The sequence below is a fragment of the Zootoca vivipara genome, chromosome 16 (assembly GCF_963506605.1).
Source record: "Zootoca vivipara chromosome 16, rZooViv1.1, whole genome shotgun sequence".
NCBI classification, from domain to species: domain Eukaryota; kingdom Metazoa; phylum Chordata; class Lepidosauria; order Squamata; family Lacertidae; genus Zootoca; species Zootoca vivipara.
This window is the reverse complement of record NC_083291.1, coordinates 28,976,770-28,982,970: the sequence shown is the minus strand read 5'-3', so window position 1 is coordinate 28,982,970 and position 6,201 is coordinate 28,976,770.

Here is a 6,201-nt window from a genome sequence, read left to right as displayed (position 1 = left end):
CCATTAGACATTTTGCCCAACTGCATGCTTATTCTTTTGATCAGAAGAAAAACAAGTTCACCCTTCAGAATCCTTATACAGGAAATGTTCTCGTACTGCTTCTCTGGCCATAATTTGCTAAGTTTTATATTGTATTTCCTGAGGATTTGTTTTCCTTCTGCAAAGATGTTGTTGAAGCACATCTAAATCTCAAGTGCCAACACTGTTTTCCCTGATCAGTTGTAGATAAGGCAAAGAAGATCAAAGGGGAAGGTACTGCATTAAAGAATGTATATACAGCCCAAGTCAACATCTGCTCATAACTATCTTCTGGTGCTAAGGAAAGTGTATGTCCTTTTTTTTGGAACTGAATGGTAGATACTTGGAATTGGGGGTTGGGAAGTCAATGGCTTCTCTTGATCTACAAATCACTTACAGGTAGTTTTCCGCTTAGACTTTAAAAACCCATTTATATATTTTTTAATCAACTGTCATTCTGTGAATGTATTTCTCAATGTTTCTTGGGGTTTCCATTGTGCAGTCAACCTTCCTTAGTAACTATGTTCTACAGGAGGTAGGAGGAAAAGAAATTGGAAATCAAAGCTCCACTTTTCATGACTATCAGTCCTGCCAGTGATTCCTTGCTTAAAAAGAACACAGGTTTTAATCCCTAGCTCCTTGAGCTGCATCCCCTCTGCTTGAGTTTGGCAAAGAGCAGCAGTTCAGATGGTTTCTTTCTGTGAGTGCTGCAAAAGTTTGCCAATTTGGAGGAAATGTCTTGTCTTTTGAAATAGTCAAGCAGGGGGTTGTCTAAAATGGGTGTTTTTTAATGCTTCATGTAACTCGTCAGTACTTTCCATTCTCTTGCAAATCAGCGTATGTACAACTGCAGTAATTAGTTGGGAGGTTCAGTTAAATTTCCATCATCAGTGCTTCTCTTGTAGAAGTTTACAAGGAGAATGTGTGCAGCATACTTTACATATCCTATAGCAGGGTAAATGTAAAGGGGCTCAGCACCGTACTTTTCTCTTCATATAACTATGAACTTCATAACTGGACTTCATAAAGATTTTTTTTCAGTATTAAGTAACTGATATATGCAACAAGAATGGAAAAAAGCACCCAGGACAGACATCCTTTACTTGGCATGGGAGGGGGAATATTTTTGTATACATAAAAGTGGCTGGGATTACTTGATTCAGTTAATGATTGAATATGTCCATTAAAGATGACATACTGTTACGGCTGAAATAAATTCTAGTTCTGTTTTCATTAACATTTAATGGTGCCTTGTGATGTCTAGTAAATGTGAACCTAATTATATATATTTTACCCTCTGCACAAAATCAGTTTTAGTCTGCAGCTACAGGGATTGTCTAAATCCACTCCTCTCCTGCCCCAGTTATATTGATTTCAGATTTGTTTTGAATATGTTAATGTTCATCTTACATAGCAATGAGTTACCATGCTGAGAACATATCTTGATCTTGGAGGAAATTTGCTGTCTACTCCTAGATAACTGAAACTGCTTTTATCTTTCACTTCATGGATAAAGTTATTCTTGCTTAATTGGCAGCCTGTTGCAGTTATGTGAGAAGGGATGCTGTCGCATATAAAAAAGGAGGGTGTTTTCTTTGTGCTTTGTGACATGACTGTGATTATTGCTGGGGCATTTCACAAGATAGAATACCTTGTTTAAATCTTTCATGAATAAGCAAGGAAAACATGTTCACAAATTTTAGGCCGCTGCCTTTGTATATCAGAAGCAAGTTCACCTTTCTGAAATCCTAGGAAGCTAAAGATTTTTTTTTTAAAAAAAACAAAAAAACATTCTTGATAAATGTGCACCACAAGTTACCGTACATTGCCCATGAGCTGGCCTTGTGTTTTTGGCTTCCTTTCTCCCTTACCTGCCTTTCTCTGTTAAAGATGGACGCATTCTCCATTCCCCCCCCAAAAATTTTTTACCACTCTCATGCAGTAAGAGTAGGACCAGCTTGCAGAGAAACATCTCCAACCCAGACATGCCTTTTCTCTTAAGGTAGGCAGAGAAAAGCTGCAGTGGCTGCCAGGCAACAGCCTGAATTGTGTCTCACTTCTCACCCCTTCCTCTGTCCCAGCAAGAGAAATTGCTGGTCTCCAACCCTGCAAAGTATATGATATAGTAACATGCTGGCAAGCAGAGACTCTTCTGAAGCAGGTATAGTTTGGTCAGAGGATTTGCAGAAAGCCCCAAATGCAGATTCTGCTAATAAATAAGAAAGACCGTGCAGAAGAGACCTGATTGCACTATCATGGTCTCGTGGAGAATCAGGCACTTAACTTTTAAACTGGGTGAAAAGCCTGTTGCAGTACTGTTCCTGGTGGGGGTAATGTCAGCAAAGAGACTAATAAAGCAGTTCTTTGTATATATGCTTGTGTAAGAATCCACAAAAGGGGCTCAGAAAAACAAATGTCACTAGATGTAGACAAGATGCAAGCATTAAAAAATGAGGCTGGATGAACTTCTACCAGAAGCTTATCTACCCAATTCGCAGGCACCAACTCTCCATACACTGACACAATTGTCATATCCCCCACATAACAAGGCTGTGATGCAATTTGACAAATTGGATAGTCCTCTCAAGCAGACTTTCCACCTAAGCTAGCTTTGTCCTTGCATGCTTTGAGTGAAGATGAGTTTATCTGTGGAGAAGGTGAAGCAGCCAGAAACTCATTTGCACTGACTCCAGCAAAGTACTCTTGTAGGTCACAACTTGGTAGATTTACAGGAGAGAGATAAGGAGCACTCAATAAGGTTTAGTTGGTTTACAATATGGATTCCTAAAGAATTTAGGACCAGATTATCTGATTATTCTCCTTTATAGGCCTGCCAGGTCACAGAGGGGGTCATCTGATGAGGTCCTGGCGGTGCTGCCAAGATCCTCTGGAGTGACATGGACAGGCAGCACCCCTTGTCTCTTATGGAATACCTTCTTCGGGCACCATACATTAATTGTATAAATGCCAACAACAGGGTAACACTAGCCTGTGAGCGCTCCAATTGGAGAACAGCCTTTACCAAAGGTGTCATGGGTTTTGAAGACGCTAAAACTCTGGACGAAAGGGAGAAACGTGCCAAGAAGAAGGCACGCTTGGCAAACCCTCACCATGATCAACTCCTGCCCGGAAACATGTCCCCACTGTGGAAGGACGTGTGGATCCAGAATTGGCCTCCACAGTTAAAACCTGTGTTTATGGAAGACACTCTTCAATGCACACTAAAGATTTTCCCAAGCATTCCTGTTTTATTGACCTAACCTAGCCACTTGGTCACTCATTGGTTCTATTGTTTTTAAATTCTACTTTATTGTTTGTATTGTTTTTGTATCTGCTGTACAGCACTTTGAAATGTTTATGGTCTGAAAAAGAACAAATGAATAAATAAAATCATAGGTCCCTGCCAACAGGATATTCAAGGTAGGACTGACAAGTCAAACCAGGCCTAAAACGTCACATTGGTTACTGAACTGTTTTCTTTCACAGATGGCATTTTATTTAGCAAGATGTATATAGCACTTCATTTGTTAAAAATTACCTTTCAAGGCGTGAACAAGCTTAAGACATGTTGAGGATAAATACATCGTATGATCCAAGTGGGTCGCTCAGTTCATTAGAGCATGGCGCCGATAACACCAAGGTTGCAGGTTCGATCAACTCTACATGCAGCTGCTGGGTGACCTTGGGCTAGTCAGACTTCTCTGAAGTCTCTCAGACCCACTCACCTCACAGAGTGTTTGTTGTGGGGAAGGAGGGGGAAGGAGAGGTTGGACTGGATGGCCCTTGTGGTCTCTTCCAACTCTATGATTCTATGAGAATGTTAGCCGCTTTGAGACTCCTTCGGGTAGTGATAAAGCGAGATATCAAATCCAAACTCTTCTTCTTCTACAATTCTATTATATTTCTAGCAATATGCTCTCAATATTTTGCTTTCCCTATTGTACTTTACATTTACAGAGCGTGTGGTTTTTTTGTTCTCACTTGAGAAAAACTTCATTTTTTAAAAAAAGGAAGCTTCCTTCACTTTCACACTTGATCGTATCTTTCTGTTTTTAGCATATTTTCTTAACCAATGCCCTCATACTTCAAATTTATCTTCTGATGGCAAAAGTGATACTTTTTTTGGTGATTCCATACACATACATATGTCAAATGCATGAGCAAAGCAATCATCATTCCCAGTGAGTTCTGAAGTATGTGCACCAGGCTCTGGGCATAATTTGGATTAACTCCAGGGTTACCTCTGTTCTGGTGTAGTTTCGTGACCAGCTGCTCTTAAGGGACCATTTGGCATATCTAAACTTTATGTCTCTGTCATGCTCTAACCCATGTTTAACCCAGGTGGCGCTGTGGGTTAAACCACAGAGTCTAGGGCTTGCTGATCAGAAGGTTGGCGGTTCGAATCCCTGCGACGGGGTGAGCTTCCATTGCTCGGTCCCAGCTCCTGCCCACCTAGCAGTTTGAAAGCACATCAAAGTGCAAGTAGATAAATAGGAACCGCTCCAAGCGGGAAGGTAAACGGTGTTTCTGTGCGCTGCTCTGGTTCGCCAGAAGCAGCTTTGTCATGCTGGCCACATGACCTGGAAGCTGTCTGCGGACAAACGCCGGCTCCCTCAGCCAGTAAAGCGAGATGAGCGCCACAACCCCAGAGTCGGACACGACTGGACCTGATGGTCAGGGGCCCCTTTACCTTAACCTTTACCATGCTCTAACAGTCATTTACATGAGGATAGGCCAGAGAAGCTTGAAAGACTCCAGTCTGAAACATTTAAATAACATTACAGTACCTCACCCCCTTCCCCAAAGGAGTCTTGGAGTTGTAGTTTGTTACATGTGCTGGGAATTGGAGCTCTGTGAGGAATAAATTATCCCTCACAGGTAGTTGTACTACCAACCTTACTGTATGCTTGTGAAACGTGGACCACTTATAAACACCATCTCCAACTCCTTGAAAGATTCCATCAACAGTGTCTCCGAAAAGTTTTACACATCCCTTGGGAAGACAGGTGAACTAATGCCAGTGTACTGGAAGAAGCAGAGATCACCAGTGTCAAAGCAATTATTATTCTTCAACATCAACCTCGTTGGACTGGTCATGTGCAGGTGCCTGATTATCGTCTTCCAAAGCAACTACTATATTCCAAACTTTAAAATGGAAAGCGTAATGCTGGTGGTCAACAAAAGAGGTTGAAAGACTCAATGCAAGCCTAAAAAATGTTTTAACAGTGAGTCCGTAAGTGACTGTGGAGGCCAATTCTGGATACACGCGTCCTTCCACAGTGGGGACATAGGTTTCTGGACAGGAGTTGATCACAGTGAGGGTTTGCCAAGCATGCCTTCCTCTTAGCACGTTTCTCTCTTTGGTCCTGAGTTTGGGCATCTTCAAAGTCCATGACACCTTTGGTAAAGGCTGTTCTCTAATTGGAGCGCTCACAGGTCAGTGTTTCCCAGTTGTCAGTGTTTATACTACGTTTATTTTTAGATTTGCCTTGAAAGAGTCTTTAAATCACTTGTTGACCACCAGCATTCAGCTTTCCATTTTTAAGTTCGGAATAGAGGAGTTGATTTGGAAGATGATAGGCATCCGCACAACATGACCAGCCCAACGAAGTTGATGTTGAAGAATCATTGCTTTGACACTGGTGGTCTTTGCTTCTTCCAGTTTGCCTGTCTTCCCAAGTGATGTGTACAATTTTTCAAAGACACCCTTGATGGAATCTCTCAATAAGGGCTGGCATAATTCGGCGAGAATCTGGAAAGAAAACAGGCCACACTGCCCTCCCCCCACATGCGCCACTTCGAAAGCATCCTATTACCGCGCATATGTTTTCTGCTGAGCTTCTATCAGGCAGATTTCGGCTTCTTGGACGCTCCTCCGCCCCGCCCGCCCTCGTCTCTTCCCAACTGCTCATTGGCCTCTCGCGCAGTTCCTGTTCTCTCTCTCTCTCCGCCCCCGCGCCCCACGTCAATCTAACCTTAGCGTTGATCCAAAAGCCCGTGCGGGCATCCGTCTGCGCCATATATGGTTTGAAGTGGGCTGGGCCTCAGCCTTTCCTCACGGTCTCGACCTGCCCTTTCCACTTCTCGGGGGCGCCGATTGGTTGGCTGGCGGCCGAGCCGGCTCTCCATTTGCTGTCCTGGAAGAGGAGGGACGGCACCCTCGGTACCTGTGTAGACGGTACC